The sequence below is a fragment of the Lontra canadensis genome, unplaced genomic scaffold (assembly GCF_010015895.1).
Source record: "Lontra canadensis isolate GAN:19392208 unplaced genomic scaffold, GSC_riverotter_1.0 scaffold2, whole genome shotgun sequence".
Lineage (NCBI taxonomy): Eukaryota > Metazoa > Chordata > Mammalia > Carnivora > Mustelidae > Lontra > Lontra canadensis.
Window position 1 is genome coordinate 51,925,668 of NW_022630996.1, and position 13,645 is coordinate 51,939,312.

Genomic DNA, 13,645 nt, shown 5'->3' on the forward strand with positions numbered 1-13,645 from the left:
TTGCCGGACGCTAGAGACACATGAGTGAAGTAAGCAGACTTGGCTTCTGCTATTGCAGACCTTGCCATCCTTGGGCTTTTCTACAGTGAACAAATATGAATTAAATTATAGAATTTAGTTTGGGAATACTTACTTTGATGACAAAAGAAAGGCAGTTGGGAATTAAGATATTTATTACTATATACCTGTAAATTTTTTATTTAGTTGATTAGTGGGAATTTACAGAACAAGTTTATTTTTCTAACACTATTTTTTTTTTTAGCTTGATTAATTATACAAAGATACGCATGAAGTCTAAAATCCACTGATGGGGACATTTATGGACATATTTGTCCTTCTGTATCAAATTATTTCTAAGTAGGGTGGACAGTCTTTGCCTACTTCCTTACATTGCATTTATTTATTTGTTTGTTTATTTATTTATTTTTAAAGATTTCATTTATTTATTTGACAGAGATTACAAGTAGGCAGAGAGGCAGGCAGAGAGAGAGAGGAGGAAGCAGGCTCCCTGCTAAGCAGAGAGCCCAATGCGGGGTTCAATTTTAGGAACCTGGGATCACGACCTGAGCCAAAGGCAGAGGCTTTAACCCACTGAGCCACCCAGGTGCCTCCTTACATTGCATTTAGTATAAGTATGAAAATGTGAAGTTACATTTTTAATAACCTAATAGTGTGTTTTATTGGAGTTACTTAATAGACTAAAATTAGAAGGGTAAAAATATGTGACTGGCATTATGTCTCATTAGGATTTCTGTACACTCTTCGAATTTCATGTATGACTTTATTTATTTATTTATTTATTTATTTTAAAGATTTTGTTTATTTTGTTTATTTATTTGACAGAGATCACAAGTAGACAGAGGCAGGTGGGGGGGGCGTACAGGCTCCCCGCTGAGCAGAGAGCCCGATGAGGGCTCCATCCCAGGGTCCTGGGATCATGACCTTAGCTAAAGACAGATGCTTTAACCCACTGAGCCACCCAGGCGCCCCTTATGTATGTCTTTAAAACAAACATTAATTTATATATTTTTGTTATAATTGCAGTAAGGTTGGTTTTGGTAAATTGATATTTATTGGATAATTAATAAATGCTTTGTACATTAACTAGCCTTTGTTTATCTAAAAGCAGTGATTTTTTTAATATAAACAGATCAGGAGAAAATGTATTACTTAAATCTTTTGCGTTCCTTTCCTCCTTCTGGGTCCTCTATTGTATTTGTTACACTTCCTTCTTTTGTGTTAACATCTGTCCAAATTAACCCTGATTAAACAAACCCTAACAAATGGGAAAATATATGGCAAATATAAAAATTGCTCGGAGCAGAGCAGAAATAATTAATGGTGTGCATTACAATTACAATAAAAAAGAATTAAGTTTATTTTTAACTTAGACAGCTGAGCGCTAGAAGTGGATTAATAGTACCAACAATTAAGTGCCGTGCGTGTGTACGAATGTGTGTGTACATACCTGTGTGTCTAGTTGGGAGGGGTTGTTCATGGTTATCCAGTCTATTACAGAACAAGAATAAAAAGACAAACTATTGCTAGAATAAATTAAGTTAGTTATTGGGAAGTATTCTTGTCTTTAGGGGTTTTGAAAACTTGGTTAAGTTCTAAATTCAGCTCAGCTTCACCTTCTGTGAGAATAAGCTGGAGATAAATCAGGGCAGAGAATGAGCAACCAATAAGAAGAGAAAGGGAGACTCCACAAGCAGCAGTAACCAGTAGGTTTCACTGGAATTTCTAGCTGACAGAAATACTGATGCATTGAAATCACAGTGGATACTATGCATGGAAGACGAGAGCCAACAAGGGATGTGTGTCTATCAAGATACCCTGCATTCAGCTTATAAACACCCTCTTTAATAGCTGTCTGGTTTTGCATACATTTTATAAAATGGACATGATTATTTACTGGCTTACATTTTTATTACTCCAATGCATTATTTTACACACATGGCTCAAAATTATCATTTTTATCTGTACCCTGACGGGTTATGCATACAAACGATTTCCCTTTTAATATCCACCTGCTTTCCCCCATCCCTTCTTACTTTATCCTCCTCCATCCTCCAGTCCCCTGCTCCCAGGTGACCAAGTTAGAATGCAGGAATAGAGTGTGCAGCTGTTAGAATGGCTAGAAGTGGGTTAGGCAAGTGGCTGATGAACAATGACCGATCAAGGACTATAGTTAGCCAGAGGGTGGGGAGACAAGGTATCAAGTTTCCTGGGGAAGGGGAAACGTATTCTGAATGGTAGTAATTGCAGTGAATCAAGCTTAATGTCTCAACCACAACCACTCATACCTGCACAGTCTCCACCCTCCTCTTATAACTGGTCCAGCAGTTGAAGAGCTGTGAAGCCCTGTCTCTCTGTCTCCTTCTCCCTGAGCTCCAGCGGCAGTAGTAGCAACAGCAGCTGTGGAAGCACCAGCTAGAGATAGGCAGGGCTGGTGCTTGCAGCCGCGCAGATCGCCTCCTCCTCGCCACACGCACACACATCCACACACACACACACATCCACACACGCACTGCACAGATTCCCAATATCACCGCGTCTTGGTAGAAATGAAGGACTCAAAGAGATGAGAGAAGAGCGTGAGTCATGGACAACAGGTATTTCATCTCTGACAAATCCCGTTTCCTTCTGATGCTTATTGGTATGGATAATAAAATAACCGTTTGTGATGCCTAGCCTGAGTGGGAGCCTGGAGGTGGCCGCGCAGAGGAGGGGAAGCGGGAGTGCGTGCGAGGTGGGGAACGGGGATGCCAAAGATGACTTTGAGGCTCCGGAAACCTACACCTCTGAGCCTCCGCTGCTGTTTTTGAGTTGCAAATTGTCAGGGAAGGGTGGGCTGCAGGCAGCCTGTGTTGTTGACTGGAAGACGATTTCCATCTTTCAGACACTAGTTAGAATGGGCCGTGCGTGCTGGAAGGGGGTGGAAGTCGAGGGGAGGAGATGCTGCGAGCGGAGTTCTTGAAGCTCCACTCCTCTGGGGAAGCCGAGCTGCGAGGCAGCCTTCTTTACCGAGCCCAGAGCGTGTGAATTGGAAGGGATCCTGAGAGCTGGCTGGTCCCAGGTCCTCTCCGGAAAAGCGGTTGCTCTCGCTTCGGGGATGCGATGCGCCCAGCCTTCGCCTGCATCACACTGCAGTAAGTTAAACTCGACACGGCTGGCAATTTGAGTGGCTTCTGGGTTTGTGCTGCGGGGGAAGGGAGGCTGAGAAGAAATGGCGAAGAAAGTTCGAAAAGCATAGCTTTGAATTCTCCTTGAGATGTTAAATCGGTTTTTCCCTCTGACTCCCGTCCTAGTCATGCTGTAGTTGGTTTACTCTTGGTTATTTGTTGGCGGACGTGGCTCGTCGGTTAGGTATGCCCTAAAGCGCCTAGTCCATTGTGATTTTAGGCAACAAAACTGGTAAAGGCGTCCTACATTTAATTACAATAGGGAGCTCCTGAAAGTTACTAATGGACGACACTTTGCCTTTTCAAAAGAAAATTCGTGAAGAGGCCAGCTTAGACTTTCAAATGCCCACCTAATTGTTACAAGTTTCATTCCAGACTTATTCCTAATGTTCAAATAAGCAGTCTAACAAACGAAATGAAGCAAAGGTCTTTGATTTATTTTATTATATTAAAATGAAATGTGAAGTAGGTCTCTAGATCACTGTCAGACAACTGATGATAGGATAAACATTCAAATACTCTTTAGTGGGTGGAGGGCTGGATTTCCCCCAGTTTCTTACTAGTGCAATCATCTTCTCCACTTGCTAAGGCGTCCCTTCCTTGTGATTTCAAAGTGGGGGTGTTTACATAGATGGCTTTATACTTCAAACCGAGCAGCATTGTGGTCCCTGACAAAAAAGGAAGGCTAAAAAAAAACTTTTGGAAAAACTACTTCAACTGGTTGCTCAAATTGCAGATAACAAACTCTTAAAAGGAGGTAAAAACAGGTCAGCGACAGCCAGCCCATTGTAAAGCAAATGACTAAATAAATGTGAATGCAAACAGAATACTAAAGGTCTCTTTTAGAGGGAAACCAGAAATAATTAATCTAAAAATGCTGGCGTGTTTCTAACCAGGTCCTCTTTTACACTGATCAGAATTTTTTTTTTTTAAATGAGGAAAAGAAGAAGGAACTCTCAAGCAGAAAGAACATGTTGCACAAAATATTAGACCTAGTTGTAGGATCACTGGAAAAATTGTCATGTTACTATAGTTTTCTCCAAGAAACATTAATGAAAAAACAGGAGTACGCAAAATAGAATTCAGGATTTTAAGCTGGATTCCATATGCTGTCATAAGTTCTGCAGGATAAAGAGGTATCAAAACTTATGAAACAACTACTGTGAAATGCAAAGTAATTCAGAAATTCTCCATCTTTTGAAAAGAAGAAATGAAGAATCACTCTTATCCAGTTATTTCAATTTTTAATCATGTTACTCCTTCTTGAATCCACCTAATCTTCATTATTTTATTAAGAAATAAAACATATCCTGAATGTAATTTGAATTACTTTGCCTGCTCCTCTCAGGGTTCTCCAGATAAAATATCTTCGTCATTATGGAAATACCCAATTATTAGAGGTAACCTGTTCCATACACACATATTACTTGGTGCAGAACTCTATGTATAACTTTGTAAATCACTGAGTAAAATGTAATCCAGAAGATATATTGTGATAGTGCATGTGTGATAGTGATTAAAAACTTTAGACAGCAATAAAAAAGAAAAGGAAGCATATACACAAAAGACTAAAATAATATGGTTGGAGCAAGTTTGTAAGCAACTCTGGAATAGATCACTATCTGAACCTCAAGTATTAGCTAAAGAGAAGAAAAATCGAGCTAAAAGCCTGAATGGAATTGCTAGGAATTTGAATTGCATAGGGATTCGTCAAAATATCTTTTAACATAGAAACATAGGTAGAAGCAGTCAAGTTTTGGGAATACCTTCTTTTCATCATTTGGTTGGCCTCACTGTAAATAAGCCTCATGTTCTACCTCATGTCGTGTGTGAGAAGATTTTCACAACTATTTTTGAAATAAAGCAATTATTTTAAAATTTAAACCTTTGATAAGTTTTGCTGGGAAAAGTGTCTGAACTAGGCAAGTATCCTATGACTCATGCTTCCCTTGCACACCACGGAAAGAAGGAAGAGTTGTAGAGACAAGCCAGAGATAGCTGCTGGTCCCTCAACCTAATTCTGCCTGCTAATAATGACTATGATGTTGATATATAGGCTTGAAATGACATATTAAGAATATCCTTTCCTGGATGCTTCTCCCCCTGGCTGGCCTCAGGAACAGAACTGTACTTATACATGCATGATGCTGTTGTAATATTCTCTTAACAGTAATACTTCTCCCTAGGAACATCTGCCAGGAGGAAGATCTAGGCGAGGATTTGAAACCTCTTCCTGTTGCTCCTCTCCCATTCATGACATTTCTCTCTCTTTTAAAACACCAATACTAAACAAGGCAATAATCTTATGTATTTGTTCATCTTTAGGTATTAATTATGAAGTAGGTTCAACCCCTTGATAGCTCCTTGGTTTATTTGCATGTATGATTCATTTGCCATACAGTACATGAATAGTTCACAGTTATTGTGAGTATACATATAACAGGTATTAGGTTAAGTAGTTGGAAAATGTCCTCTCATTTATGGAATAATAGCTATAGGAGAGATGGCATTTTCTCGCCTTGATAAGAAACTAAATCACACAGCAAATAAACAAGTCACCTAAAACAACATATTTTAGTAAATGGTGGGCTAGGATTAACTCTAAATCACTTTGCCCCATTGTTTTATTAAAATGGTACTCTACCGTGTTCTAGTGGAGTGAGCTTGTCAGTGGAGTGTATTGAGACTGCTTGAGAAATCATAGCAATCAGGAGAAAAATCCCTGCTCTACTGATACCCAAGACTGGATCTATCCAAATGAAAACCTGAATTGACCCCAAATCCAAACTTGGCATACTCAGGTCTTCTAATTTCAGTGTTCTCTGGCTTCATGAACCATGAGAATGAGGCTGGGGACATCTTTGTCAGGAAGGAAAATGATGGAGTTAATATGGGAGGAGAGAAGTTGGAAGGCTCAAAACCCAAGAGGGATAAAAGGGAAATAAGAGGAGGCTTATCATGGTAGGAGACTGGTATGAGAAATTGTCCAGATACTGTGTCCTGAGGGACGCTAAAAAACAGACACTTTGGACTGCATGTGAGACAGATAGATAAAGCGCAAATTTAAACCATCTCTTTAAGGAGTTGTAAGTCTGATTATAAAAATTAGATTAGGCTCGCCTTCAGATATTCTCCTTTATGCTTTGTTTTTTACACTTTCTTTTTTTTTTTTTTAAGAGTAGAAATGATGATTCAAAAGAAAGTGGGAGCTGAAAGGCCTGATGATGACCAAAGAGGCAAAACAAGGTGTGGAAATATCACTGGTTCTTGTATAATCACTTTCTGAAAATTTGCCAGGCAATGAAGGGCCATCTTTAACTGGTGAGGATAAAAACAAAACGGTTCATTTAGGTAAAATCTGAAGTGTTAAGGAGAATAACATGATTACTGTCACTTGTCTTCTTATCACAGAAGACAAACACTAACAAGGAATAAAATGAAAATGTTATGGGCATACCGCCAAACAATATTTTAAGATTGGTCTTTCTCAGCATGCTAAATTTAAACAGCTGGAATTCTTTTTTAAGTATTATCTGAGTCAGCAATTTGAAATGAAGGATTTGTCTTGAACAAGGAATCTGTATTGCCGTGTAAGTTTGAAACACAATGTCCTTGACTCAGTTATTTGACTCAGTTATTTTTTTTTATTGGCAATATGCCAATCACTACAGAGCAAGGAGCACAAAAGTTATTACCTTCAAAATCAGAGTATAAATATATCTGCTCCACAAGGAAAGTTGATGAACTTTGATGGAGCTTTGCAAATACATTTACATTGTCAGCCCTGATTCTTTGTCATGTCTCTTGTCACTTGTGACACTGCAGGTCGAGGTTAGGAATAGAATTAGGACAATCAACTTCAAGGGTTGATTTTTGAATGTGGTGTTTGGCTCTCTTCCCCTTACAGTTTAAAAATAATGACAGGAACTTTTGTTGAGTGCTTGCTACATACCAGTTGCTTGTACGAGTATCGTGCACATTTAATTTTGACAATACCCTTATAGGATAGTCCTGTTATCATCTGCATTCCATTTTTTAAAAAATATTTTATGTATTTATCTGACAGAGGGAGACACAGCATGAGAGGGAGCACAGGCAGGGGGAGTGGGAGAGGGAGAAGCAGGCTTCCTACCCAGCAGGGAGCCCGATGCGTGGTTCCATCCCAGGACCCTGAGAACATCACCTGAGCGGAAGGCAGACGCTTAAGGACTGAGCCACCCAGGGGCCCCCTGCATTCTGTTTTATAAAGGAACAAACTGAGGCACAAGAGGGATAAAAGACTCACCCGCAATTACAAAGTAGTACTTTTGGAGCTGGGGCATGAACTAGAATTTTGACTCTAGAGCCCATGCTTTTAAACCAAAGGCTCCAAGTTTACTTATTAACTCTTACTGGCTTTTTATAAGCCTCTACAATTCATACTATTTGTTTACCTCTTTTGTCTCTTCTTACACCTCTCTCTGTAATGTCTTTCTTGACACCCACATTCCTCTGTCCTTACTCTTTAGCGTTTCACCTCATGATGGATCTTTAAGCTTTTGCTCTGGCATCGCAACCTTCCAGGATACTGTTTGGAGTCTACCACTGGCCCAACTGTCCTCTTCTGTCTTTCCACTGAAACTTGCACTTCCTTTATTATTAAATATGCCACAGAGGGTTGAAATAATCTATTTTCTGCACTGAGGAAGGAAATCGAGCCTTTTTTATCTTTGGAATGTTAGTGCTGAGTGTTATGTCTAATACAATAGTAAAACTCAAAGAACACTGAATTCAAAGCTCTAATTCAGTTCCCTGAGGGATCCGTAGTTCCAATTCCATAGTCTTTACCCCCCAAAAGACTACAGAACGGTCTTTCAAATGCAGGTTACAAGGTTTTAGTCAGATAGTATATTTTCATTAGTTGAGCTCATAATTTGTATAAAATTATTCAAAAGATATTTGCCACAACCTTGTGATACTGCATATTTAGAATATAGGAGGCAATATTTTGGAATATGACAGATGGCTTATTCTAGACTACAATATTGAAATCTGTAACAATACCTAATTTCTGGTACTAATGTATCTTGAGGGGGGTAAAAAGCAAGTGTTGGAGTAAGTGGTTCATTGAAGATATTTTGCTTTTGTCAGCCAGTAGAATGAAGTTGTGAAATCGTGCTTTTGAAAAACTGTTTCTTGAATTCTCATTTTCTTTGAGGAAAAGTCCTGAGAAGATGTTGCTTTAATCATAGCTAATAAATATTGAGTCCTCTCAGGAACAGACATTGGAAAGTTGACTACCACTGGAGGAAAATGAAAAAAAATGGATAATGATGGGAAAAATCAATCTCTACTCTCCCTCCCCCAGAGAACCATTTTCAGTTTATGGGATAATTTGGATTTTAGTTATTAATGATATATAAATTTCTTTCATTAAGTATTTAAACATTATAACAATGTGAACTGGATGGGCATTGCTATAGGGCTTTCTAAATACAGTATTTTCATTAAAAGGGTTGGTCAGATAACTCTATTTTATTCTTTTTTTTTTCTACTTTATTCTCTTTCTAATCCACACAAATCATTTGTCACATATGCAGGGGAAGACCAGTGGTGATGAGATGTGGAGATGTGTGATGGCTATTTAAGATCCCTTTGGAGTTCGATCAACAAAGTTAGATAAGAGTACCTGAGTGAAATAGCTGGGCCTTCCTTTATAATATTTCTTTTTATTTATAGGATTTTGGCTTATATCGTATTTTGATTATTCATGATGTTGGAATTGTGGTTAAAGGTGTGGAGAAATGGACTCGATATAAAATTTCTTGGTATGCACAGATGCTCATTTGAATTTCATCATTTCCTTCTTAGGCCCTGTGATATAGGGGTTAACATTTATTCTTTGCCTTAAAATTGCCTGGCCTCAAATCTTTACTACTTAGATGACTTTGAGCAAGTAACTTAAATTCTATGGTTTGCATTTCTCTTTGTAAAACAGGGATAGTGGACATGATATCCACTTCATAGAATTACATGATTTAATCATGTGCGTAAGAGGCTTAGAATGGAAGGAACATAATAAATACTCAAAAAATAATAGTATTTAGTATTTTCTATTTACTTAGGATGCTGTCTCAGGTAAAAAGTAAAGTGCCAATAGCAAAGAAAATGTTCTAAATAAAATGTAAAAGCTGTTTTCATTCTAGTTTTATATTAATAAAATATGAGACTCATAAAATCTATTAAATGTTATAGTAAACGTCTTCTTTATAGGGTCATCTTTATTTATCATTTTGCCCAAAAAGTTTTTATTGAATTATTTAAAAAAAAAAAAAGATAACTGGTAACAAAGGTAAATTAGATAATACATGCAAATAGTTCCGGGAGCATGGTTGGCACAAATCAACCCTTAGGCCTATCAATTCTCTTCCCGTTAGTTATCACCATAATGGAAGACCTTTCATTTTTCTTCCTCTGACCACCTTAAGAGGTAGGCACAGCTGTCATCCATTTAATACACAAACTGATCTGTTTTCATCTATTTCGACTCTTCTCCATTTGTACCTATGCAGACTGGGAAAAGACGATCTCTTATGTGAGGAAATCTGTTATTACCTAGATTGACTCCCTTTGAATCATATGAACTGGAAAAGAGGGAGAAATGGAGGTGTTGTAGAAGAGCATTTCGGGATCCTTGACCTGAAAACAGAACTTCAAGCACAAAAGATGAGTTTGTTCAGCAACTTGTTCTGCTGAGACAGAGAATGCAGGGAAATGTTTTTTTCCCTGGGCTTTTGACCAAGGAATCCCTTCACTGGTTACTTAATGAAAAGAAAGACTGGGGAATTCTTGCTTGCCTGCTTTTCTTAGCATTGTATTTTAGAGATGCTAAGTAACACTCAGCTACTTCTGGGAAATTTTAAGGTTCCTATGAATAAACACAGTTAGTAAAACTATTACCTTAAGAAACAGAATGGCCATGATCCTGTGCTTCATTTTATTTCATTCTTTAGTTCAGGTTTGGCTACTTTGTTTTAGGCAATGTGCCAGGCTCAGGAAAGGAAAGAGTAAAATAAGGGACAAATTCCTACAGTGTTCAAGGTACTTTAGAAAAAGACACAGACAGACAGAAGCAGACACACCCAAACAAGGAAGCAAATACATGATTTATTGTTGTTGTAATAAGTGCTGTGAAAGAGACAAAGAGGTGAAATAGAGAAGACCAGAGGTCCTATTTACTGGGGAACAAACCGGTTTCAAGACTCCTAAGAAACACTTCACACACCTCCCCTCCATTATCCTTTTCTTCATCACAGAACAAGTTTCTGGTGTTGACAGTGAGCAGAGCAGGATTATACACCTGAAGTAATCCAAAAACCAAGACAGATGAACTCATGGTGAATCAGAATTTTTGAATTATTGAGCAAAAACATTTCATTCAGTCAGAAACATGACTCCCACATTGCTTTTCCCTTTACCTTTATATTACAGGATTATTCAGCTTGTGGCAGCTTTTAAAGATTAGAAAAAATGCAAGGACTTAATGTTGCTTAGTAACTTGTGTTGCCTGTCATTTTGGGTTGCACATAAACAACTTGTAACTTCCCCACACTTGTCCCAAATTACTAGAATTGAGAAAGAGCACACAAGCTGATGAGTCACTTTGCTATCCTGTTGTTCTTAATAAGAGTTCTGGTTAGCAGGATGGGTGCGTTCTCATTACATAATGTTATTTGCCACCCCATATGTCAGAACTTTCTGTTTGGCAAATAGAGGTTCCTTCCCAGTCACCCACTGAAGAAAGCATAGCATTATAGCTCTTCAGGGCAGGAGTATTGTTGTGTTTGGGTTCCTGTTTTTTTTTTTTTTTTTTTTTTTTTTTTTAAGATTTTATTTATTTATTAGAGAGAGAGAGAGCGAGAGCATGAGAGGGGAGAGGTCAGAGCGAGCAGCAGACTCCCCACTGAACAGGGAGCCTGATGAGGGACTCGATCCCCCGACTCCAGGATCATGACCTGAGCCGAAGGCAGTTGCTTAACCAACTGAGCCACTCGGGTGCCCCTGGATTCCTGGTTTTTTGAATGTACTCCAGACTGTATCAGACTACATAGTGAAGGTGAAATGGTAAAGGTTTTTGACCTTCATGTGGAAATTTTATTTTAGAACTATTAATGCTTTTATCATTCAAGCTACTTGCATATCTGCTTGGTAGTACATTTAGTGTTCAGGTAACTGTATTATCTTTGTTATTACACTTTCGAAGCAAAACAAAACAAAACAATGGTTTCAATGTGACTATAATAATCTTTATGGTTAGATTGTGTTTTCTAATTCCTAAAATTAGAAACTCTCTTGTGCATGTGCACGCTCTCAAATAAATAAAAATCTTTAAGGAAAAAAAAAAGATATGGTGTATATGTCAGTAGTATGGGAGTATTATATTAATCAAATTTTTTTCTGTACTAGGAAGTGTCAAAGCTATATTGAAGGAATTAGCACCTATGTCTTACCTTTGGGAGCATTCTGGATAAAGAGAATGCACATACCCTGTTTCTTTAACATTTTTTTTTTGCTGATCCTAATGAATTAAAATCCAAGCTATGTTAAGATATAAGGAATAATTGTTTGAGGAATGCTATTATGTGTGTTTAAAGAAGAAAAGGGCAAGAAAGCGTTCCTTATGTAAACATTAAACAAAGTTAAATAGTTTTCTATTTTAAGGACTTCTTATAGTTCTTCAGAGGCAAGTGTGTGTTGGAATCTCTAGGAGTGGGATTTAGTACAAATTTCCCTAACCTCATTTAATCACAGAATCTCTTCTTTTGGGAACATCTATTAATATCTCTTTGAAAAACTCATCACAATTTACTAGTCTATTGGCATTCAATAATTCATTTAAAAATTTTTGAGCCTCTCTCATACATAAGAGTACTAAGTTCTGGAAAGAAAATTATGAATAGAACCTGGACCTGACATTAAGTAGCTCCAAAATTGAGGGTTAGAAGAAAACACATAGATGTATAAATTATAACACCATGGGCTCTGGGCAGTGCTAGAAGATAGATGGCCAGGAAGCACATCTTCCTGTTGAAAGTAAGAGAATAAGAAATTCATTACAGATAATTTAGAATGAGTTGAGTCTTGAGGGAAGGTGGTAAAAAAAAAGGGGGGGGCAATAAAAACACAAGGAAGTATTTAGAAATCATGATTCTTTTACTCTCCTGTGAAAACCAGTACTCTTTTCATTCATCCAAGCTTAATTCTTGAGTGACTAGTTGGCTAATGTGAATAAAGAGATGAGATAGCAAATTGGGAAGAAGATATAAATCTGGGGATACAGACTGTAATTGCTTTCTTTGAAGTAGATGTGAATCCCTGGGAACAGAATATAGAGTGAGAAAAAGATAATTTTAGGAACAAATCTTAATGAATTTTAATATTTTTAGAGTATATATAGTTGAGTATATATATATAGTATAATAGTTGGGATATTAAGAGTGAAAATAAATTGTCACAGGGGAGGAAAACAATAGCAAAAATCTGTGGTATTCCAAAGACTAGGGAAGAACATCCTATAAGAAAGACAAAGTAATCATCACTGCCAGATGTTGCTGAGAGATTGAGATGAGGAATGAAAAATATCCATTGGATTTGAACACAGGGAGATCATTGGTGATTTTTAGCTAAAGATGGGTTGCCATGGTGACTGGGGTGAAACCCAGGTGAAAATGTGTTAAGGAGTGAGTAGGAGCTCAGGAAATGGAGATGGGGAGTGACTCATTGAAAAAGTTTGTGTATGAATGTTTGAAAAAAAAAGAGTTGTTTCTGGAGAATAATGGAAGTTTTAAGGAGTTTTTCTAAGATGGCTGTTTTTAAGCATATCTAAATATCTATGAGAAGTCCAAATGATTAAAAAATGTGCTCTTCTTGGGTTATCTGGGTGGCTCAGTCACTTAAGTGTAAGCTCTTTTTTTGGTTCAAGTCATGATCTCAGGGTCACGATCCAGCCTGGCTGAGGCTTGGGGCACTGCCCTGGGTATGGAGCCTGCTTAAGATGCTCTTTTTCCCTCTTCCTCTGCCCCTCCCTCTGCTTCATGCACACACACTCTCGAAAGAAAGAAAGAAAGAAAAGAAAGAAAGAAAGAAAGAAAGAAAGAAAGAAAGAAAGAAAGAAAGAAAGAAAATAGTAAATAGAAAAGTGTACTCTCCTTTTCTTGGTGGGGGTCAAGTGTGTGGTCCCTGCCCCCATAAAGTATTTGAGGCAAAAAGAAAGGTATCCAGCCCTCTTCCATAACATGTCCTTGGTACCCCATGGCTTTCAGTCTACCAGTTATATCCTCAAGCACCAGGACATGGGTTACAAAAACAAAAACAGAAACAGCAAAATTTAGCAAAGTAAAGGGATTTTTGATGGATTACCTAAAGATGTGAAATTGAATAGGTTACCAGACGTAGAGTATGAGTTGACTTTGACCAGCTGT

The 13,645-nt window shown here is 37.8% G+C and overlaps 1 protein-coding gene and 1 non-coding gene across 6 annotated transcripts in view; both read left to right on the forward strand.

Annotated features, from left to right (window-relative positions):
• Positions 1–2,510: 2,510 nt before the first annotated feature.
• Positions 2,511–13,645, forward strand: part of DGKB (diacylglycerol kinase beta) — a 681,931-nt gene continuing 670,796 nt past the window's right edge. For 4 of the 5 annotated variants that reach the window (XM_032873966.1, XM_032873990.1, XM_032873985.1 and 1 more), the window contains exon 1: positions 2,511–2,615. The gene's annotated coding sequence lies outside the window, so the exon portion shown is untranslated. Of the gene's footprint in view, positions 2,616–2,797; positions 3,153–13,645 lie in introns of those variants that run through there. The other variant, XM_032873975.1, reaches the window with a different exon arrangement.
• Positions 13,369–13,520, forward strand: LOC116878904. The gene has a single exon (XR_004384909.1). It is a non-coding gene; the product is annotated as a small nucleolar RNA SNORA57 (small nucleolar RNA).